The sequence below is a fragment of the Equus przewalskii genome, chromosome 2, assembly GCF_037783145.1.
Source record: "Equus przewalskii isolate Varuska chromosome 2, EquPr2, whole genome shotgun sequence".
NCBI lineage: Eukaryota > Metazoa > Chordata > Mammalia > Perissodactyla > Equidae > Equus > Equus przewalskii.
In genome coordinates, this window is record NC_091832.1 from 13,042,010 (window position 1) to 13,066,194 (window position 24,185).

The 24,185-nt window shown below is 35.8% G+C and overlaps 1 protein-coding gene across 2 annotated transcripts in view; it reads left to right on the forward strand.

Annotated features, from left to right (window-relative positions):
• ZSWIM5 (zinc finger SWIM-type containing 5) overlaps window positions 1–24,185 on the forward strand; it is a 231,662-nt gene that overhangs the window by 49,054 nt on the left and 158,423 nt on the right. The window contains exons 1-2 of one of the 2 annotated variants that reach the window (XM_070609804.1): window positions 10,772–10,811; window positions 13,411–13,446. The exons of the other annotated variant lie outside the window; for it this stretch is intronic. The gene's annotated coding sequence lies outside the window, so the exon portion shown is untranslated. Of the gene's footprint in view, window positions 1–10,771; window positions 10,812–13,410; window positions 13,447–24,185 lie in introns of those variants that run through there. 2 annotated transcript variants of the gene reach the window in all.

Below are 24,185 nucleotides of genomic sequence, written 5' to 3' on the forward strand. Positions count from 1 at the left end.
ACCTCTCTCCCTAGGCATTCTTACGCTTGCTTTCTTTAGCTTTCTTGAACTAGACTCCTATTGAACTTTAAGTACCAAAAGGGCAGGGATCATATACCAACATATACTCAGGGCCTGACATGTGGTATGTACCAATAAATATTAGTTGAATAAATACAGATTATGTGCCAAGATGGAGATGATTATGTTCATTATCTTGATTGTGATGATGGTTTCCTGTTAGTATGTCAAATGACATATGTCAAAATGAAACCAATTTTACACTTTAAATAGGTACAAGTTATTGCATGTCAATTTTTTCTCAGTAAAGCTGCTGAACAAACAACTATGTTCCTTTTTAGGGTCTTGGCACATTCTTTATGTCCAGAATCTTCTTTTACTCTTCTTTGCTCATCTCATTCCTACTTGTTCTTTAGTATCTGCTTAAATATATTTCCTCAGGATCTAGCTTGGAGGCCCCCCTCCCTATCCCACTAGATTAGGTCTCCCTATTATGTATCTTGCATTTTCCTTCAGAGAATTTATCATAATTATACATAATTATGTAATATTTGTTTAATGTCATCTTTTCCCCTAGGTTATAAGCTCCATGAGGATAGAGACCATGCCTTTCTTGTTCACTAATGTGTCCTAGGATTATATTATAGGCGCTCAAATATTTGTTGACTGAATTGACAAATAAAATATGTTCCCATTTATTTATTCCACAAATATCCATTGAACCCTACCATGAACCAGTTACTGTTCCAGGTACAGCAGTGAACAAAACAGACAAAAAAGTCTCTGCACTCATGGAACCTATGTTTATGAGCCGGGACACAGACAATTAAATATTCAGATGGTGGTAAATGCTCTGGAGAAAAATAAAGGAGAGGAGGGGAATAAGTAGTGCTGGGGCATGCAGAGAATTTATCTCATTGCCCATAGAGACATAGAGGGATTAGAATCTGGGCATAGAGGATGACCTAGGAGCTCTGGACTGTTTGGAGTAGCAGGGCATAAAAGGTATTATGAGATTAGTCCTAAAATTCTCAAGGCAATTAGTGAAGCTGTGAGTCTTGAGCAGGAGAGGATCTGGAGTCTTGCTGGGATCACACAGAATCTGAGTTCCTTCTGTTTATCCTGCAAATGGTGATGTGGAAGTTTAGGTGACTTTATCTAGAGCAAATAGAGCTCTAGGTGTTTCCCTTGATTGCTGCTGATAGATTTATAAAGTACTAGCCACTGGCAAGATCCTGTGGGAAACAAAAAAACAATCTACCTGGGTTTAATCTCTCCATGTGCTCAAGAAATTTACAATCTAGTTGACAAGACATGTAGAAAAATAATTATATATAAAACAAAATGTAATAAGAGTAATAATAGAAATGTAAATGTGCTAAAGGATCAAAGAAGGGGAGAATAATTGCAAAGCATATGGGGGCAGGAAGGGAGCTGGAAGGGGAAACCTGCTAGAGAAAGGGTAAGATTTCAATTAGCAGAAATGGTAGGATGTGTATTTTAAGCAAATGCCTTTCTTCTACCCCAAACTTAGCATGCGTAAAGCCAAATGTTTCCCACAAACTCAGATGTTTCCCTTAATTTCCTTGCTTGTGATCGTTCTCCCCAATATTCAGACTACAAACCTTGTAACCACCTTTGCTTTTCTCTCTCTCTAAAATAATCACCACCACAGACTCTGTGCTAAATGTTTTACGTTCATTATGCAACTGGTATGATCTGCTTCACAAATTCAAAGTGAAAATGTAGTCCATCTCTTATTTCTCCAATTTAAATGAAAACCAACCCAAGTCCCTGTATGCTGTATTTAGCAGAAAGATCAGTGTCACCCTTTCCCTTGTAATGTTTGAAATACAGGCATTTCCCTTTCCCCTGTGTTGTCTGAAAGCTTCAAAGGGTTTGTTCATTCCGAACAGGTGTATCTTATTTCCATTTCTAAGCAGGGAGGAATCTTGGTGACTCTCAGTCTGCTATTACTGTTGTTCCCTGTTGCCAGTTGGTACAGGTGTCAAATACTTACCTCCATTGTCTGGTGCTGCTGGTCCCCCCACAGCAAAATTTCACTGGCCGAGCTTTTGGCAAAGGCTGGTAAGGTCTTTTCAAATGAGGATGATTCCACGGACAAGTTTACTCTCTCAGAGCTCCACTTGATCCAGGGTGTCCCTCTTTGTGCACTTTTAGTTCCCAAACCCTTCAGGCATACAACACAATTCATTCTTTTATAAGGCCCTGCTGGCACAGAGGAGTTATGCCCAGCTGAGGTTGGGTATCCTCTTGTTGCAGAACCCACAATTGATGTCTCTTTAGGGGAACCTCTCAAGAATTAAGCAATTTTTCTTTTCTGCCCTCCAAATGCAAAAGGCTGTGTTCCTCCCAAGAAAAATCTTGGTTTAAGCCAGTTAATCCTCGCTGGTAACCAGGGATGGAGGTATCTAGAGTGTGGTATCTATTCTTGAGTTTCAAAGTATTTTGCTAAACTATAATCACTAAACCAATCTTCTTACTTTCTTTATATTTACATAAAAAATTAAACTACTTAAGTGACCATTTTTAGGACAAAGGTTAGTTTCTCTCATTAAAAAAATTTATCACTACCAGTTCTCAAACTTTGATGTACATGAGATCTCTTGGGGAGTTACTAAGATTACATATTACTGGACCCCCAACTTCAGAGATCTGTTTGATTAGATCTGATACGAGGCCTAGAAATCAGCATATTTTCACAAATGTCTGGTGATTCTAAAGCAAATGGGCTGCAGACTACCTTTGGGAAATACTGAATAGACTCTCTCACAGGCTTCTGCTTTATGCCGCTATAATACAGGATTACTTGTCCCTGACCTCCTTCCTTTCCTCCCCTCTTTCAAGCCTTCTTATTCCTTTCACATGCCCATGTTCATATATCTTTTGGGACACTATCCTCTCACACCTTCCCCTCTGTGTGTATCTGTGTGTTTTGGTGGGGAGGAATAGTATCCTCCTCATTCTGCCAAACCTTTCCTCATCGTTTAAGACTGTATTCAGATGTCACTTCCTCTATGAGTGTCTCAGGCAGAAAAAAAAAGGACTCCTTTCTTGTACTCCTTCTTATATATTGTAAATACCATTCTATGTTGTGTTCATTTATGTTAGATTGTAAATTCCTTGAGTGCAGGGATAGTATATGGTGGAAAAAAATGACAGCAGGCTTTTAACATTCTGGGAAATAGCATAGTGCCTAGAGTAAGTGATGTTTAATTTGAGACCTGAAGTTTGAGTGTTAGCCAGATTAAGAGGTATAAGGAAAGTATCTCAAGTAGAATAGTGTATGTGAAGTCCTAGAGGTGAGAGAGTGACACATTTGAAACTGAAAGAAATTTAGTAAAGTTAGAGAGTTTGGCTAGGGTCAGGTCGAAGAGTCTTATGAGAGTCTTATAAGAATCTTAAGCCAGTTAGAAAGCTTAACTCTGCAGCTTGGAGAAAGAATGAGAATTAGGGTAAGAGTGGAGGCAGAGAGAGTGGGTTTGAAAAACTATAGCTGTTAGAAAATAATGTGGATCTAGGCTAGTGGAACCCATGAAAAACGTGCTTAGATTCTAGACATACATAGAAAGTAGTCAACATGTCTTGGTGATTGATTAGATATTGAGAGGATTGCTGGTAAGGCAACAGTTGGATGTAAGGATAACTGCCAGATTTTTGGCCTTATGGTAGTGCCATTACCAAGATAAGTGGGCTGGAGAAGGAGAAGGAATGTGTGTGGATGGTTGAGGACAGTGTTGGGTGGGAAAGATGTTGAGTTCAGTCTTCAACATGTTAAATTTGAAATGTCTGTGAGATATCCAGATGTAGACTGCAAATGGAGTTTTGAAGAAAAAGGAAGAGGTTTGATGTTGAGAATGGGAGAGCAAGCTGATGAAAACATGATAATGCCTGACAGGGTTGTGGGCCCAAATAAAATTGGTGAATCTGAATTTTCACTAGCATCAGTCAACCCAATTGTGTGATTTTTATTCAACAGCATCTGTCAGTCTGGGTGCAGGTATAGAGAAGGTGGATAGTTCTAGGATTAAGGTTTTACCAGCTAGTTGTCAAATAAAGAGAGTTGAGTAACAGGTTTTAAGATATTGACGAGAGTAATTAAAATAATGTACCAAGGAATGTAAGCTGGATGATAAGGATAATTTCACTTATCATTATTTGTTATGTGATTACCATGTACCAGGCACCTAGGAGAGGAGTGAATAGGTAGAGAAAATAAATAGAGTAGTTAGTGGACTGGAAATCCAAGTGAGGTGGAAGAACAACTATAATGAGATAATTGAGTGAAATGCCCAAGAAGGAAAGGAGTTAGAAGAGAGCGGGGTATGTGACTTAGTGATTTCAGAGGTAGAGCAGTTTGGGGTGATTATAAAATCTAAAGTGTGGCCAAAGGAGAATGTAGCTGAAATGAGGTGTACGATAAGACCACTGGAAATACGAAAGTTAAAGAATTTAGAGGCAGGTTTTCAATTTGCTTATTCACATGGTTGCTGAAGACAACCAGCCTAATTGCTCTGACTTCTGGTAGAATGCAAAATTGTAGGTCAGTATCAAATTTTTCAATGGATCAAGTAGAGAGACCAATCAGTGGATAATACCAACAGTTTTCTGTGTGACCTTGGGTAAGTTGCTGCAAAACAAGAATGGTAGTAGTACCTATTTCATGTCTATTAGGATGGAATTGTCAGAAAGTGAATACAAATAAATGCTATTTTAACTATTTATTTTGAAATAATTTCAAATGTTTAGCAAAGCTGTAAAAACAGTACAGCGATGACAACAACAAATGTGAGAATGTGGAGCAACTAGACCTCTCCTTTCATACGTTGTTGTTGGAAATGGTACAAACCACTTTGGAAAAAGGTCTGGAGGATTTTTATAAAACTACATATACACCTCGTTATGACCCAGCACTCCCAGATATTTACCAAGAAAAATGAAAACATGTTCACAAAAACCTTGTGTACAAATGTTAATAGCAGCTTTATTCATAATAGCACAAAACTGGAAATATCAGAGAGAATAATTAAAACTATGGTGTATTCATACAATGGACTACTACTTAGCAATAAAAGAAACAAACTACTGATACATAAAACAACATGGGTGAATGTCAAAAACATTATGCTAAGTAAAAGAAGCTTTACTGAAAGGAATACATACAATATGGTTCCATTCATAATAAGTTCTAAAACAGGCAAAGCTAACCTATGGCCAAAATAAATGAATGAATGAATGAATCAATCAATTAATCAGAATAGTGGTTGTCAGTGAACCAGGTGGGAGGGTGGAGATTGACTGGAAAGTGGCATGAGGGAACTTTCCAAGATGTGGTTATGTTATCCCTTTGAAACACTTTTGGAGTTGTTTGTTCTTGTTTGCATTCAATTTTATAGTTCCCACCCCCTGTCTTTGTTGATTTAATTTTATTTTTTGAGTATGTAGAAGATTATTAACATGTTTGTGTAGTCAAAAGTATCCAAAATGGGGGCCACTGCTTATCAAGCCATGCTGTGGCAGGCGTCCCACATATAAAGTAGAGGAAGATGGGTACGGATGTTAGCTCAGGGCCAGTCTTCCTCAGCAAAAAGAGGAGGATTGGCAGCAGATGTTAGCTCAGGGCTAGTCTTCCTTAAAACAAAACAAACATACACAAAAATGTATATGAAATGATTCTCTCAAAGAGAGTGTACTGTCTCCTCTATCCCTTCCACCCCATCTCTCTACCATTGTAGATAACGAGTTTCACTGGTTTCTGGTTTATTCTTTCTCTATTTCTTTTTGCAAAAATAAGCTGATACATTTATGTATTTTTATTTCCCAGTTCTTTCTTAAACAAAAAATATAATACTTTATATATTCTTTTGAAATTTGCTTTTTTTTCAGTTAAAAATATATCCTGGAGGTCACTCTGTATCAGTTAATAGAGATTTTTTTTTAAAAAACAGCTGCACAGTACCTTAATGTATTATGGTACTAAAGTTTATTCAGTCAATCTCCTATGTTTGTGTATTTAGGTAGTTTCCATTATTTGGCTGCAATAAATAACCTTGTGCATGATTATGTAGATATTATTACAGAATAAATTCTTTATAAGTGGGATTGCTGGGTCAAAGGGTAAAACTGCATGTGTAGCTTTGTTGGATACTGCCAGATTCTCCAAAAGGGTTGTACCAGTTTGCATTCCCAGCAGCAATTTATGTGTGCCTATTTCTACATGGATTCACCAAGAAAATGAGATGTCATACTTTTTAATTTTTGCCAGTCTAATGGGTGAGAAATGGTCGGAATATTTTTAATTTGTGTTTTTCTTATTATGAGTGAAGTTAAACATCTTTTCTTATGTTTACAGATCATTTAAAAATTGAATGCATTTTTATATCTTTCTTTGTAAATTGTTCATGTCTTTTCCCCATTTTTCTCAATATTTAAAATATTTAAAATTTTTATTAAAATATTTTAAAGGACTTGTGAGGATTTTGTTTTTTTTAAGATTTTATTTTTTTCCTTTTTCTCCCCAAAGCCCCCTGGTACATAGTTGTATATTCTTCGTTGTGGGTCCTTCTATTTGTGGCATGTGGGGCGCTGCCTCAGTGTGGTTTGGTGAGCAGTGCCATGTCCACGCCCAGGATTCGAACGTATGAAACACTGGGCCGCCTGCAGTGGAGCACACAAACGTAACCACTCGGCCACAGGGCCAGCCCCACAACTTGTGAGGATTTTTTTGCTTCAAATTTTAGGAAGTTTTTTTTTTTCTTTTCTCTCAATTTTTAAAAGGTCTTTCAGATTTTGTTGTCTTCCATCTTGATTTTTACAAGTCTTTTAGCAAGTTGTCATTTGTCTTTTGACTTTATGGTGTTTGGGCCCATGTAAAAAATGTTTTTCCATTTTTAGGTTGTCAAATTTAACAATCGTTTCTTTTATGTATCTGGACTTTGAGTTATAGTTAAAAGCTTCTCTTTACATCCAGGTTATAGCGAAAACTACCCATGTTTTCTTCTGATACTTATATAGTTTCACTCTTTTGTATTTAAATCTCTGATCCATTTGAAGTTTCTAGTATATGGTATGAAGAGTGGATCTAAAAAGATAAAAATCTTTTTTCCGGTTATCCCAACACCATCTATTAAAAAGTCAGTCTTTTCCCTACTAATTTGAAATACCGGTTTTATCATATATGTCCAAATTGAGTCAATTTCTGGACTCGCTGTTTTATTCCATTGGTCTTTCTGTGTCCTCACGTGCCAGTACTATGCTGTTTTACTTTTAAAGGCTTCGCGTGTTTTATATTTGGTGGTAATTCCTCCTCATAGCTTTCCCTTTTCAGTGTTTTCTTAGCTATTCTCTTATGTCTGTTTTTCCATATGAACTTTTATATCCACTTGTCTAGCTCCAGAAAAAAATACTTGTTGGCGTTTTATTTAAGTTGCATTAAATTATATTAATTTAGGGAGCATTAAAATCTCTGAGAACAAGGTACATCTTTGAACAAGCACTTTTCCTCCAGAGTGTTTTACGGGTTTCTTCATACAGACTTGAACATCTCTTAAGTTTATTCTGAGTATTTTTTCTGTTTTGTTGCAGTTGTAAGTGGACTTTTCTCTTTTATTGTCTATTTTTTGACTTTTTTCAAAAAGCCAAGATTTTAATTTATTAATTGCTTCAACTAATTTCTTTTCTCTACCTCATTAATTTCTGCTTTCATCTTTATTACTTGCTTGCTGTGTTTTTTTTCTGTTTACTTTTTGTTCTTTTTCCAGCTTTTTGAGATGGGAATTTCATTAGTTTTCATTATTTTATTTTTATGGATATGGGTGTTTAATGCTATGAATTTTTTCCTTTGATCACTGCTTTAAATGGATCCCATAGATTCTGATATGTAGGGTTTTTGTTACTATTTTTCAGGAATCCTGTGATTTCTGTTTCTATTTTCCCTTTCATTCAAGAGTTAACAGAAGACGTTTTTCATTTTTAGGTGAAAGGGTCTTTTTGTTTCTTTAATTTTGTTTTATAATCAGAGTGTGTTGTTTTAATATTACTACTTTATGGAATTTACTTATGTTTTCTGATCAGTTTTCGTGAACATTCCATGTGCACTTGAGAAGAAGGTATAGTCTCTATTAGTAGAGTGTAGTGTTTTATTTATGTCTATTATCTGTCTCCATAAGATCTTATTGATTATATTGTTAGATTTTTCTATATCCATTCTTATTTTTTGTCTACTTCACCTGTCTTTTACTAAAAGTGGTATGTTAAAGCTTTCTACTAGTAGTGGTTTCTATCAATTTCTTATTTTCTCTCCTGGTGTTTCTGCTTTATATGGGTGGGTTTTGTCTTTTTTGTTGCATATAAAGAGAGCTGTTATATTTTCATTTTTAATTTTGGCCTTTAGCATTATAAAATATCCTTCTTTGTTTCATTTAATGATTTGGCCCAATTCTACTTTGTCTGATATCAGGATTGCTTTCTTATTGTTTCCATTTGCCTATTATATCTTTGCTTCTTCCTTTATTTTTAGTATTTCTAAATCTCTGTGTTTTAGGTGAGTCTCTTATATACAGCATAGATTTAGATTTTCTTATGAGCCAGTGGAAAATCTTTCTCTTTCAATAAGTAAATTAAGCCCATTTCCATTTATTGATGTGACTGACATGTTTGGTGTCAACTCTGTTGTATTACTATTTTATGTTTTAATTACCACTGTTTTATATTTCCTAGGAGTTTTTTCCTATGATTTTGTTACTCTCTTAAGATTTCTTTTGGCATATGGAAAGGTCTGTTTTTTTTGTTCTAGTAATTATGTTTATACCTTTTATCATGCCCACAATCATCTTTTTTTAACTTTTTACTTTGTGGTTTATTGATTTTAAATGGTATACTTTGAGTCTCACTATTACCTTTACTATAATTAATGGTCTTATTTTACTTTCCACTTTCTTTTTCTTCTCAGAACATGCAGCATTTATATACTAAGTCCTAATTTTTAAAAATATAGAAGCTTTTCCTTTTCTTTTATTCCTACAATACAGTTAACATTTTAAAGTGTACAATTTAGTAGCATTTGATGCACTCACAGTGTTGCGCAACCATCACCTTTCTCTTGTTTCAAAATTTTTTCATCACTCTGGAAGAATACCGTGTACCCATTAAGTTATCACTCCCTTCCCCTGGAAACCTCTAATCTGCTTTCTGTCTCTATAGATTTGCTTATTCTGGATATTTTATGCAAATGGAATCATACGACATGTGACCTTTTGTGTCTGACTTCTTTCTCTTAATGTTTTCAAGGTTCATCCAAGTTGTAGCATTGTACCTTTTAATGGTTGAATAATATTCCATTGTGTGGATATACCACAGTTTGTTTATCCATTCATCAGTTGGTGAACATTGGGTTGTTTCCACTTTTTGGCAGTTCTGAATAATGCTGCTATAAATATTTGTGACAAGTTTCTGAGTTGACATATGTTTTCTCTTGGGTGTATACCTAGGAGTAGAATTGTGGGGTCATACGGTATTTCTGTGTTTGACTTTTTAAGGAACTGCCAAATTTTCTCTACAGTGGCTGCACCATTTTACATCCCTACCAGCAATGTACAAGGGTTCCTATTTCTCCACATCCTTGTCAACACGGTTATTTTTCTGTTGTTTTGACTGTAGCCATCGTAGTAGATGTCAAGTGGTATCTCACTGTGGTTTTGATTTACCTTTTCTTAATGATCGATGATGTTAAACATTTTTCATGAGCTTGTTGGCCATTTGTATATCATCTTTATAGCAGCTTTTCTGTGGTAGTCTAAAAGCTATTATGTCATTACTTTGTGTTTTAACATGATTTATAGGGAAAAATGAATGAAATATTGTTTTGTAAAGAATATGATAAGCTTGAAATAGATTTATTGCAAAGACGCTTGTCATTTTTCAAAATAAACAAATATTTAGCTCTGTTTGTGTTCTGTACTCCCATGTGGATGCCTGGGTGATGCATCTGTTATAAATAAATCAAAGCAAGATTTAACTCACATAATATTATGTGTGTTCTTTCATTCTTAAATCCTTGATTTAACTTGATCACCTTAATGCACTTTGTTAGGAAGGTTTTAAATGGCTATATGTTCAGTCTCTTAATTATATAGATATTGCTATGTAACTTGTGCACCAATATATAAAATTGCTTTCACCTATAAATCATAAATTTAACAATGGTATAGTGTTTATGTATGTCTTATAGGAGCATAGTTACCCCATAAAGGTTTATGCTAAATTGTATATTCAGTTGATGACATTTATCATTAAGCCTGACAAAGTAGTATTAGTTTTCAGTTAATACTTATAGATAATTGTGTTTGTTAACAATTGCGTATTTTGAAGACTTTGTTTCCTTTTGTCACTCCCCTAAGCAGCTGTGATCTAGTGGTGTGTTGATACAAATTGAAGGGAGAGAAAAGTAGTATAAATATTATAGGACAAGTGCCATAAATATTATAAGAAAAGTGTCCATTTGGTGTATCATAAAAGGGTTCAGTGTCTACCTTTGAGAAACAAGGGGCCACTGAACATTAGCTATCCAAGAGAGGCTATCACTGTATATAGCTTTGTCTGCTCCTTTTAGAGAAACTTCATGATGCTCCAGGATATGCAGTTATCAAAGCTTTGGATCTCACAAAAGCCTGAATACATCTTTGATTGGTTATATATTAAAGAAAATAGCCCACAGCATGGTGCCAGACAAGTGCAGAGCCCAACCAATTTGATCCTTGAGCAGGGAGAAGAATTCTATTCATCAATAAGAGGTGAGATTGTAAAATGTTGTAATTATTTCAGTCTAAATTAGTTTAAAGCTATTTCTTTTTCAGTAAAACTTCTCTTCAAATTGTGAAGCAAGAAGACAGTTTTCATTTTGACGACCTTTCCTACATTAGGTTTTTCTTTAAGTCCTCCCACCCTACCCTGTGGCCTACTCTGTTTACTGTTCAAATCTGAATCATAATGTGCATCTGGAGGGATCCTGAATCATGTGACTGACTGAAGTGTCTCTTGTCGTTTATTAACATTCTTTGAATATCTAATTTTGACATAGTATTTGGTTATATCATGAAGAAACTTGCTCCTGCTCTTGACTGTTTTAGAGGTGGGTGCATATGTAAAATTATTTTTTTCTCTTTTTCATCTGTACATAATTTTTTTTGTTTTTGTTTTTAAATTACAAAATGGAACAAAGAATGACAGCCATGTTGGGCCTTGACAGAGATCCTTTTACTTGAAGGACCACTCCTATAATGAATGATTTTTATTCAAGTGAATATTCATATATTTCTCTGACTAATTTGTATGAAATGACAGCCTGCAGACCATTTTGTTTGATTGCAGTCCCTTCACCTTCATTATCTTTTATGTCTATTTAAACCCTGGACTTGCCATATCCATCTTGACCCTCCCCCACATCTCTCTGTTTGTATTTTCTTTCATTGCAATTTTCCTCTTTTCTCTTCTGTGGGTATTCACAGATTGTTTTTGGAGTTCATTAAAAAGGGAGTGTGTTGTCTGGGTAGAAAATTACATTTGCATGCTTGAGAGAGGCCTAAGGGTTTTTGTGGGGTTTGGCAAAGATCCTGGATTTTTTTTTTCTTTTGGGAGGGAAGAATGAGAAAAGGGGGTAATAAGAAGAAGGGATTTTTGGAAAGGAGAAAAAGTGAGACTGGTTGAGATGATTTCTTCTGTCTCCATTTTTTTCCCCATATTATATACATCTAACTGATTTTCTTTTCTTTTTTTCTGCATGTATAAACCTCTTGACTAACAATGGAACAGATTAGAGGCCTTTCTTAGAACTGTATTTGAATGCACAGTAGAATTCTGCAAAGCAGAAACCTTTTCTATGATGGTAATTGTACATTTACTAGTGTGAAGCTGGCAAGTTGCAACACATATATACATATATATATTTTTTGGTGGTAATTGGAGGGGGTTTTTATAGGAAAATTGTTTCTTGAATTAATATGCCATTTCATCTAAACTGGTGTCTACACAGAAGTTTAGCCATGTTTTGAATTAGGATTTGACACTTCCGAAATTTAGGTTTTTAGATGTAATATTTAGCCCTTTTTGAAGTTGATCGTGTTATCCTTTTTCATTAAAGATGACAGCATTTGTTATCCAGAGCTTGTCATTTGTGCACATTGGCATATGAGGAAACCATAGAGCATTTATAATAAATGTTAAAATAACATTTATAATAAAAGGTCTATATTTTACATCAGTGAAAACTCAGAAGAACTCAGCTAGATTCATACTTAATCCAGAAATGTTGGTGGTGTGGAACTGATGGTCATGTGGTGGATGAGGAGTGGGCAGAGAAAACAGGGAGTTACTTTTGTGCTGTATCTCATGTTCATAGGAAAGTATGTGGATTTATCATAGAGCTGGCCAATAGAGTTGAATCCTTTTTTACTTTTTTTACTTTATACTTTTTTCACTTTATACTTTTATTTCTTGCCTCTTAAAAAAATCTTAACTAACTTCTGTCAGCTCTTCTGTTTCTTTACTATCCTCTGTAGCAAAACTTCAAAATGTTTCCATACTTGTTAACGCCAATTTCTCTCCTCTCATTTCTCTTAAACCCATTTCAGCCATGTTGATGATACTATTCCAAAGCTGTTGTCATCAAAGTCACCAATGACCTCTACATTGCCAATTGTCATTTCTCAGTCCTTGTCTAACTTAACTATCGGTAGCATTTGATACAGTTGATCACTCCCTCCTCCTTGATTCGTTTTCTTCACAAGGTTTCCAGGATACTACACTCTCTTAGTTTTTCTCCTACCTCATTGGTACCTCCTTCTCAGTCTCTTGCTCTTTCTTCCTCTTCTCTTTTTTCTCTTAACTTAAAAAAGGATATTTAAAAAAAAATCACAGTAAAAAAAATGTCCATTTTTTCTTTTGATGTATAGTTCTATGAATTTTAACACGTGTATAGATTTGTATAAACCAATACCATAATCAGGATACAGAACAATTCTATCACCCTAAAAATCTCCCTCATGTCATCCCTTTAAAGTCATACCTTTGTCACCTGGAAATCACTACTTTTCTCCATCACTCTAGTTTTGTCCTTTTGAGAATGTAATATAAATGGAATTATACAGTATGTAACCTTTCTAGACTGGTTTCTTTTACTCACCACGATGCCTTTAATATTCCTCTAAATTGTTATGTATATCTATTGTTTGTTTCTTCTTATTGCTGAGTAGTATCTTTTGTATGGATGTACCACAAATTGTTTATCCATGCACCTATTAAAGGACATTTGGTTTGCTTTCAGCAATTGTGAACAGAGCTACTATAAACATTGAGAACCAGGTTTTAATGTGACATAAATTTTCATTTCTCTAGGGAGAAATCCCTGGAGTGGGATTGCTGGGTAATATGGTAAGTATATGTTTAACTTTATAAGAAACTGCCAAATGCTTTTCCAGAGTGCCTGTACCATTTTGCACTCTCACCAGCAATGCATGAAAGCCCCAGTTGTTTGGCATCCTCACCAGCACTTGGTATTGTCAGTATTTTTTATTTTATCCATTCTTATAAGTATGTGCTGGTATCTCATCATGGTTTTCATTTGTATTTCCCTAAGGGCTAATGCTGTTGAACGTTTTTTTGAGTGCTTACTTTGCTGTTTGTATATTCTTTGGAGAGGTGTCCAAATAATTTGCCTAGTTTTAAATTGGGTAGTTTGTTTTCTTGTTTTGAATTTTGAGAGTTCATTATGTATTCTAGATCAAGTTCTTTGTTGGAAATGTGTTTTGCAAATATTTCTCCCAGTCTGTGGCTTGTTTTTCCAACCTTTGAACAGTGTCTCTGTTAGAGCAAAGGTTTTTAATATTAATGAAGTCCAACTTAGCAGTTTCTTCTTTTGTGGATTGTGCTTTTGGTGACATATCTAAAACTCTTTGCCTAATCATAGGTCACAGAGATTTTCTGCTATATTTTATTCTAAACATTTTATACTTTACATTTTACATTCAGTCTGTAATCCATTTGAGTTAATTTTTGTACAAAATGTGAGGTTTAGGTCAAGGTTCCTTTTTTGTGCATATAGGTGGTGTCTAACCCTATATGTTGAAAAGATCATCCTTTCTCCATTGAATTGCTTTTGCATCTTTGTGAAAAATCAATTGTCTATATCTGTATGGATCTATTTCTAGACTCTCTATTCTGTTTCATTGATTTACGTTTGTCCCTTTCCCCATTACCGCACTCTCTTGATTACTGTAGCTTTATAGTAAGTCTTAAAATCAGTTAGTGTGATTCTTCTAACTTTATTCTTGTCTTTCAGAATTGTTTTAGCTATTCCAGTTCCTTTTAGAATCAGCTTGTCTATGTTAAAAAAAAATTCTGCTGAGATTTTGATTGGTATTGTATTAAACCTGTATGTCAGTTTTGGGAAAACTGAAATCTTTACTATGTCTTCAATCCGTGAACACAGTAGGTATCTCTATTTATTTAGGTTTTTCTGGATTTCTTTCATCACTTTTTTGTAGTTTTTAGCATATAGATCCTGTACATGTTTTGTTAGATGTATAGCTACATATTTTACTTTTTTGAAGTTGTTATAATTGCTTATTTTTTTAAAATTTCAGTTTCTATTTGTACATTGCTAGTATGAAAAAATATGATTGATTTTTGTGTGTTGACCTATCCAAGTCCTTGCTAAAAGCACTTATTAGTTCTAGGAGGTTTTCTTGTAAATTCCTTGCGAGTTTGTTTGTAGACAATCATGTCATCTTTGAATGGTGATAGTTTTATTTCTCCTTTTCCAATCTGGATGCTTTTTGTCGCTTTTTCTTGCCATGTTGCGCCAGCTAAGACTTCTAGTATGACACTGAATAGGAGTGGTTAGAGTATACATTCTTGCCTTGTTCTAGATCTTAGGAGGAAGGTATTGAATCTTTCGTCCTTTAGTATGATGTTAGCTGGAGGATTTTTGTAGATAATACCATTTATCAGATTGAGGAAATTTCCTTCTATTCCTAGATTGCTAAGAGTTTATTTTATTTTATTTTATTTTAAATTATGAATGGATGTTGTGTTCTGTCAAATGCTTTTTTCTGTGTCAGTTGGTATGCTCATATTTCTTTAAATCTAGACTGTTAATATGGTGGATTACAGGGATTGATTTTCAAATATTGAACGAGCCTAGCATTCTCAAGATAAAACCCATTTTGTTGTGGTGTATTCTTATTCTGGATTCCGTATGCTGATGTTTTGATGAGAATTTGTGTCTATGTGCATGAGGGATATTAGTCTTCCCTTACTCCCTCCTTTTTTTCCTCCCTTCTTTCCTCTCTTCCTCTTCTTTTCCTTCCTTCTTCCCTCCCTTCCTTTCTTCTCTCCTTCTTTCCTCTGATTTTGTCTAGTTCTAGTACCAAGGCAGTGCTGGCCGTAAAATGAGTTTGGAAGTGTTCCTTCCTCCTCTATTTTCTGGAAGAAATTGTATAAAATTGGTGTTATTTGTTCTTTAAATATTTGGAAGAATTTGCTTGTGAAACCATCTGTCCTTGGAGATTCATTTTTCAGAAGGTTTTTTTTTTTTTGCTGAGGAAGATTTATCCTGAGCTAACATCCATTGCCAGTCTTCCTCTTTTTTTTCTTTTTATGTGAGCCGCTGCCACAGCATGGCCACTGACAGACGAGTAGTGTAGATTCATACACGGGAACCAAACCCAGGCCGCCAAAGCAGAGCACTCCAGACTTAACCACCAGGCTACCAGGGCTGGCCTAGAAGACTTTTTTTTTTTAAGTGAGGAAGATTGTCCCTGAGCTAACATCTGTTGCCAATCTTCCTCAAGCAGAATGAGCTTGGGGAAGATTAGGTCTTGGGGAAGACACCACTGAAGAATGACAACAGCAATGCTTCAAGCCCAGCATGCAAGTGAGCACATCTGCCCCTCACTGGAAACCCTGTTACTTGTTGCAGCAACAGAGAGCCCAGGGTGGTAGGAAGGGCAAGACAAGTCCTTTCCAAACGTTTGGTAAGGCTCATTTCACCCACTTAAAATTTTTAAAAAATACCTAAAAGCTGAAAAACAGGTGAGGAGAAACTCATCCATAGGGCCACCAAATGTTTTTCATTAAAGGTTTTTTCTTTTATTATGGTAAAATACACATGAAATAAAATGTACATTTTAACCTTTTTTTTTTTTTTTTTTGGTGAGGAAGATTGTCCCTGAGCTAACATCCATGCCCATCTTCCTCTATTTTGTATGTGGGATGCTGCCACAGCATATCTTGATGAGCGGTGTGTTGGTCTGTTCTGTGGATCCCAACCAATAGCCCTGAGCGGCCGAAGTGGAGAGCATGAACTTAACTGATGCTAGCCAGACCTGGTGATCTAGTGGTTAAGATTCAACAGATTGTTCCCTGAGCTAACATCCATGCCAATCTCCTTCTGTTTTGTATGTGGGATGCTGCCACAGCATTGCTTGATTAGCAGTGGGTCCACGCCTGGGATCTGAACCTGCAAATCCACTTCACTGAAGCAGAGTGCACAAACTTAACCACTATGCCACTGGGCTGGCCCCCAGAAGGTTTTTAACTACATGTTCCATTTCTTTAATATAGGACTATTCAGATTACCTATTTAATCTTTGGAGAGTTTTGGTAGTTTGAGTTTTTAAAAACTCATTCATTTAATCAAATTTGCTGGATCTGTGTATGTAGAATTATTCCTAATCCGTCTTTATTATCCTTTCAAGGTCTGCATGGTCTGTGGTGATAGCCCTTCTTTCATTCCTGAAATTGGTAATTTGTGTCTTCTCTGTTTTTTCTTTGTCAGTCTTGGTAAAAGTTTATCCTTTTTATTCATCTTCCAGAGAACCAGCTTTTGGCTTCATTGATTTTTCTCTATTGTTTTTCTCTTTTCAAACTCTCCAACAGTTTGGAGATTTTCCTATTATCTTTCTGTTATTGATTTCTAATTTAATTTCATCATGATCTGAAAACATACTTTGTATAATTTCAATTCTTTTAAACTTGTTAAGGTTTATTTTTTGACTCTGGATGTGAATTATCTTTGTGAATGTTCCATGTGCATTTGAAAAGAATGTGTATTTTGCTGTTGTTGGGTGTTGTAAATCCCCATTACATCTAGTTGGTTGATGGTGTTGTTCAGTTGTTTATATCTTTGTGATTTTCTCTCTACTAGTTCTATTTACTAGCCAGACCTGGTGATCTAGTGGTTAAGATTCAGCATTCTCACTGCAGCGTCCCAGGGTTCATTCCTGGTTAGGGAACCCCACCACCTGTTTGTCAATTGTCATACTGTGGCAGCTGCATGTTACTGTGATGCTGAAAGCTATGCGACCAGTATTTCAAGTACCAGCAGGGTCACCCATGGTAGACAGGTTTCAGTGGAACTTCCAAACTAAGACAGTCTATGAAGAAGGACCTGGCCATCCACTGGTGAAAAAATTGGAAAACCTATGAAATAGCATGAAAACCCTGCGAAGAGCAGCAGAACACTGTCTGATGTATCACAGGAAAGTGAGAGGATGGTGCAGAAAGGCCTGCAGTGTTCTGCTGTGCTGTACAGTTTCCCTTGGAATTGGAATCTACTCGGAGGTACTAACAATGAAGTTTTATTTATTATTGGTAGAAGAGCGTGGAAGACTCCAGTTATAATTGTGAATGTGTGAATATCTCTTCATTTTACACTTTGTGTATTTTGAAGCACTGTTGTTAGGTGAATACACATTTAGTATTGTTGTTTTCTTGGTGAATTGACCCTTTCATCATTACATAATATTCTTCATTATCTGTGGTGTTTTTTTTGTCCAGTCTCCTTTGTCTCATTTTACTATAGCCATTCCAGCTTTATTTTGATTACTGTTTCATAGTATATATATTTTCCATTTTTTACTTTTAATCTTCTATCATTATATTTGAAGTGAGTTTCTTACAGTTAGCTGGATCTTGTTTAGGTCTTATGGGGAATGTTGATAGCCTAACCTAGTTAGGTTTAGTCCTCAAGTTCCAACTGGGATTCTATGGAATCACCTGACCCTGATTCCACTGTCAGTTCTGTTATTAAAGTCAGTCTATTTGCCACTTGGTGACCAGCTTGGGACTTGGGCAGTGGTCTATTTGTTAGTTCACTTCTCAAAGTCTTTGGTATGCTGAATGGAATCAGGTCCACATATTTTTAGCTTGGGCTGAGCCCATGAGTTCATAAACAACTTTATGGGGTTGCTCTTCTGAGTTCTTCCATCTCTCTGTTCTTCTTAGTATTTTCTGGTTCTCTAGGGCTCCCCTTCTGTATTCTCCAGGCATAAAAATGGAGTGTTAATTAGCCCTTTCTGCTCTACACTTCCACATCCAGGTCCAAGAAGTGTGAAAGAACAGAGAAAGGAGAAAAACAATGGGAGTTGGTCTCACCCTTTTAGAACCACAGCTTCACCAAATAGAGAGGAAGGTCCTGCTCTTTAGATTTCTGGCTTCTGATGATTCCCATTACCCCTGGTGCTGCTGCTGTTGCCTTCAGTGCTATCATTGTAGGATTGCCTGGGGGTTGGGGTGTGAGAGAATGGAGAAAAGAAAGAGAAAAAGTGGGAGATTTTCACGTCTCTCTGAGCATTAGGGAGTTTGCTTTCTCAGTCTTCATGCCAGAACAGGAGGGCTTCTCTTGGAGCTCTCTCTATGTGTACCCCAGTACTCACTGGTAGGTTTTTTGATATGTTGAATTCAGGCTATAGAATACTGTATCCTATAGAGGGGGGAAAAGGATAACTTTGAATTCTCGTCTTCCCCAGTCAGCCTGCTAATAATGACTTTTCAGAGTCCTCAAATAAGCATTCCATGCATTCTGTCCAGTTTTTAAAGCTGCATTCAGTAAGAGAGAGAGAGTGAAGTGTGCTTACTCTGTCTCATCCAGTTCTAGAACCCCGATCATTTTGTTTTAACCTATATATGTCTTTATTTATTTAGTGCATTTATTGTAGGCAGCATATGGTTGGGTCTTGCTTTTTTGTCCAACCTAATAATCTATGCCTTGCTATTGGGATATTTAGACCATTTATTGATATGGTTGTGATTAAATCTGCCAAATACTATTTGTTGTCTAACCATCTCATCTGTATTTTGTACTCTTTTTCTTATTTTGCTCCTTTCTTTTTTGGCTCAAGTATCTTTTATAATTCCATTTTATCTCAGTTTTTGGGCACATTATCTATAACTCTTTTTGTGCTTGTTTGAAAGTGTATAGTATATACCAGGGATCAGCAAACTTTTTCTATAAAGGTCCAGATAGTAAATATTTTAGATTTGGCAAACCGTGATGTCTTTCTCACAGCTGTTTGACTCTGCTGTTGTTGCACAAAAGCAGTCAGAGACAGTATGTAAATGAATGACTGTTGGTGTTTTCCAATAAAACTTTATTTACCAAAACAGGTGGCAGACCAGATTTGACCTGCAAGCTGTGGTTTGCCAACATCTGGTTATACCTTTAATTTAACAGGATCTCCTTTGAAGTAATATTATATGACTTTGCTTATAGTATTAGACCCTAACCACAGTACACTTCCATTTTCCCCCACCAGCCTTTGTGCTATTGTTTTCATACATTTTACTTTTATGCATGGTATAAACCTTACAATACGTTGTTAACTGTTTTTCTTTGAGCAGTTATATTTTCAGGAGATTTAAATTAAAAATGAAGTCTTTTAAATTTAGCTACATTGTTATAGTTTCCAGTGTTCTTTGTTTTTTTGTATGTAAATGCATATTTCCATCTGGTATAATTTTCTTTCTACCTGAAGGACTTCATTTAAAATTTCTGCTGCTGATGAATTCTTTCAGCTTTTGTAAGTCAGAAAGTACTTCACTTTCATTTTTGAAAGATATTTTTGTTGGGTATAGAATTCTGAGTTGACTCCTGTTGTTCATCTTTCACTACTCTAAAGATGTTTCTCCATTCTCTTCTGGCATGTGTTATTTCTGTCAAGAAATCCACTGTCATTATTTTTGTAGTTCCTCTGTATATAATATTTCTTTTTTTGTCTGCTCTTGTTACAATTCTTTTGCTCTCTTTTTATTAGAAATAACAGCTTTATTGAGATAATTCAAATACCATAAAATTCACCTTTTTAAAGTGTATAATTTGGTGATTCTTAGTATATTTACAAAAATGTGCAACCATCACCACTAATTTTAGAACATTTTTAACACCCAAAAAAGAAACTTTGTGCCCATTAGCAGTTACTCCCAATACTCCCTGCTAGGCAACCACTAATCTCCCTATGGATTTGTCTTTCTAAACATGTCTTGTATATGGAATGATACAGTATGTAGTCTTTTGTGACTTCTTTCAGTTGGCACAACGTTTTCAAGGTTAATTCGTTTTGTAGCATTACCTCATTCCTTTTTTTTTTTTTTTTTTATTAATGTTATGATAGATTACAACCTTGTGAGATTTCAGTTGTACATTTTTGTTAGTCATGTTGTGGGTACACCACTTCCCCCTCCGTACCCTCCCCCCACCCCCCCTTTTCCCTGGTAACCACCGATCAGATCTCCTTCTCAATATACTAATTTCCACCTATGAGTGGAGTCATATAGAGTTCGTCTTTCTCTGACTGACTTATTTCGCTTAACATAATGCCCTCGAGGTCCATCCACGTTGTTGTGAATGGGCCAATTTCGTCTTTTTTTATGGCTGAGTAGTATTCCATTGTGTATATATACCACATCTTCTTTATCCAATCATCGGTTTCTGGGCATGTAGGCTGGTTCCACGTCTTGGCTATTGTAAATAATGCTGCGATGAACATAGGGGTGCAACGGACTCTTGAGATATCTGATATCAGGTTCTTAGGATAGATACCCAGTAATGGGATGGCTGGGTCATAGGGTATTTCTATTTTTAACTTTTTGAGAAATCTCCATACTGTTTTCCATAGCGGCTGTACCAGTTTGCATTCCCACCAACAGTGTATGAGGGTTCCTCTTTCTCCACAACCTCTCCAACATTTGTCGTTCTTGGTTTTGGATGTTTTTGCCAATCTAACGGGGGTAAGGTGATATCTTAGTGTAGTTTTGATTTGCATTTCCCTGATGATTAGCGATGATGAACATCTTTTCATGTGTCTATTGGCCATATTCATATCTTCTTTTGAGAAATGTCTGTTCATGTCCTCTGCCCATTTTTTGATCAGGTTGTTTGTTTTTTTGTTGTTAAGCCGTGTGAGTTCTTTGTATATTATGGAGATTAACCCTTTGTCGGATAAGTGGCTTGTAAATATTTTTTCCCAATTAGTGAGCTGTTTTTTTGTTTCAATCCTGTTTTCCCTTGCCTTGAAGAAGCTCTTTAGTCTGATGAAGTCCCATTTGTTTATTCTTTCTATTGTTTCCCTCAACTGAGGAGTTACAGTGTCCGAAAAGATTCTTTTGAAACTGATGTCAAAGAGTGTACTGCCTATATTCTCTTCCAAAAGACTTATTGTCTCAGGCCTAATCTTTAGGTCTTTGATCCATTTTGAGTTTATTTTGGTGTGTGGTGAAAAAGAATGGTCAATTTTCAATCTTTTGCATGTGGCTGTCCAGTTTTCCCAGCACCATTTGTTGAAGAGACTTTCTTTTCTCCATTGTAGGCCCTCTGCTCCTTTGTCGAAGATTAGCTGTCCATAGATGTGTGGTTTTATCTCTGGGCTTTCAATTCTGTTCCATTGATCTGTGGACCTGTTTTTGTACCAGTACCATGCTGTTTTGATCACTGTAGCTTTGTAGTATGTTTTGAAATCGGGGACTGTGATTCCGCCGGCTTTGTTTTTCTTGCTCAGGATTGCTTTAGCAATTCGCGGTCTTTTGTTCCCCCATATGAATTTTAGGATTGTTTGTTCAATTTCTGTGAAGAATGTTCTTGGGATTCTGATTGGGATAGCATTGAATCTGTATATTGCTTTAGGTAGTATGGACATTTTAACTATGTTTATTCTTCCAATCCATGTGCAAGGAATGTTTTTCCATTTCTTTATGTCATCGCCTATTTCTTTCAAGAAAGTCTTGTAGTTTTCATTGTATAGATCCTTCACTTCCTTGGTTAAGTTTATCCCAAGGTATTTTATTCTTTTCGTTGTGATTGTGAATGGGATAGAGTTCTTGAGTTCTTTTTCTGTTAGTTTATTGTTAGTGTATAGAAATGCTACTGATTTATGCACGTTAATTTTATACCCTGCTACTTTGCTGTAGTTGTTGATTATTTCTAATAGTTTTTCTGTGGATTCTTTGGGGTTTTCTATGTATAAGATCATGTCGTCTGCAAACAACGAGAGTTTTACTTCTTCGTTACCTATTTGGATTCCTTTTATTTCTTTTTCCTGCCGAATTGCTCTGGCCAGCACCTCCAGTACTATGTTGAATAGGAGTGGTGAAAGTGGGCACCCTTGTCTTGTTCCTGTCCTCAGAGGGATGGCTTTCAGCTTTTGTCCATTGAGTATGATGTTGGCTGTGGGTCTATCATATATGGCCTTTATTATGTTGGGGTACTTTCCTTCTATACCCATTTTACTGAGGGTTTTTATCATAAATGGGTGTTGGATCTTGTCGAATGCTTTCTCTGCATCTATTGAGATGATCATGTGGTTTTTGTTTTTCATTTTGTTGATGTAGTGTATCACGTTGATTGACTTGCGGATGTTGAACCATCCCTGTGTCCCTGGTATAAATCCCACTTGATCATGGTGTATAATCTTTTTGATGTATTGCTGTAATCAGTTTGCCAAAATTTTGTTGAGGATTTTTGCATCTATGTTCATCAGTGATATCGGCCTGTAGTTCTCCTTTGTGTTGTCCTTGTCAGGTTTGGGGATCAGAGTGATGTTGGCTTCATAGAATGTGTTAGGGAGTTCTCCATCTTTCTCAATTTTCTGGAACAGTTTGAGGAGAATAGGTATTAAGTCTTCTTTGAATGTTTGGTAGAATTCTCCAGAGAAGCCGTCTGGTCCTGGACTCTTGTTTTTGGGGAGGTTTTTGATTACCGTTTCTATTTCCTTACTTGTGATTGGTCTATTCAGATTCTCCATTTCTTCCTGATTCAGTTTGGGGAGATTGTAGGAGTCTAGGAATTTGTCCATTTCTTCCAGGTTGTTCAGTTTGTTGGCATATAGTTTTTCATAGTATTCTCTTATGATCTCTTGTATTTCATTGGTATCTGTTGTGATTTCTCCTCTGTCATTCCTGATTTTATTAATTTGCGATTTCTCTCTTCTTTTCTTGGTGAGTCTGGCTAGGGGTTTGTCAATTTTGTTAATTCTTTCGAAGAACCAACTCTTTGTTTCATTGATCCTTTCTATTGTCTTTTTTGTTTCAATATCGTTTATTTCTGCTCTTATTTTTATTATTTCCCTCCTTCTACTGACTCTGGGCTTTGTTTGTTCTTCTTTTTCTAGTTCTGTTAGGTGTCGTTTGAGGTTGCTTACGTGAGCTTTTTCTTGTTTAGTGAGGTGAGCCTGTATTGCGATGAATTTCCCTCTTAGGACTGCTTTTGCTGCATCCCAAATGATTTGGTCATTTCTTGACTCTTATGAATAATCGTGTTATGAACACTTGTATATAAGTTTTTGTGTGGACATGTGTTTTCATTTCTCTTGGGTCGATACCTAAGAGTGGAATTGCTAGGTCAATGTAATAACTCTGTGTTTAACATCTTCAGAAACGGCCTATTTTCAAAAGTGGCTGTCCCATTTTACATTTCCATCAGCACTGTATGAAGTTCCAATTTTTCCATATCCTTGTCAACACTTTTTACTGGCTGTCTTTTAATTTTAGTCATCCTAGTTGGTGTGAAGTGGTACCTTATTGTGATTTTGACTGCATTTTCCCAATGACCAGTGATATTGAGCATCTTTTCATGTGCTTATTTGTATATCTTTTTTATTTTTGAGAAATGTGTATTCAGATCTTTGGCCCATTTTTAACATTGAGTGGTCTTTTTATTGTTATGCTGTAAGTGTTTTTCTTATATTCTGGGTACAAGATATATGATTTACAGAAAATTCTCCCATTCTGTATGTTGTCTTTTCACTTGCTTATTGGTATCCTTTGAAGCCAAAAAGGTTTTAGTTTTGATGAAGTCCATTTACCTATTTTTGTTCTTGTTGCTTTTGTTCTTGTTGTCA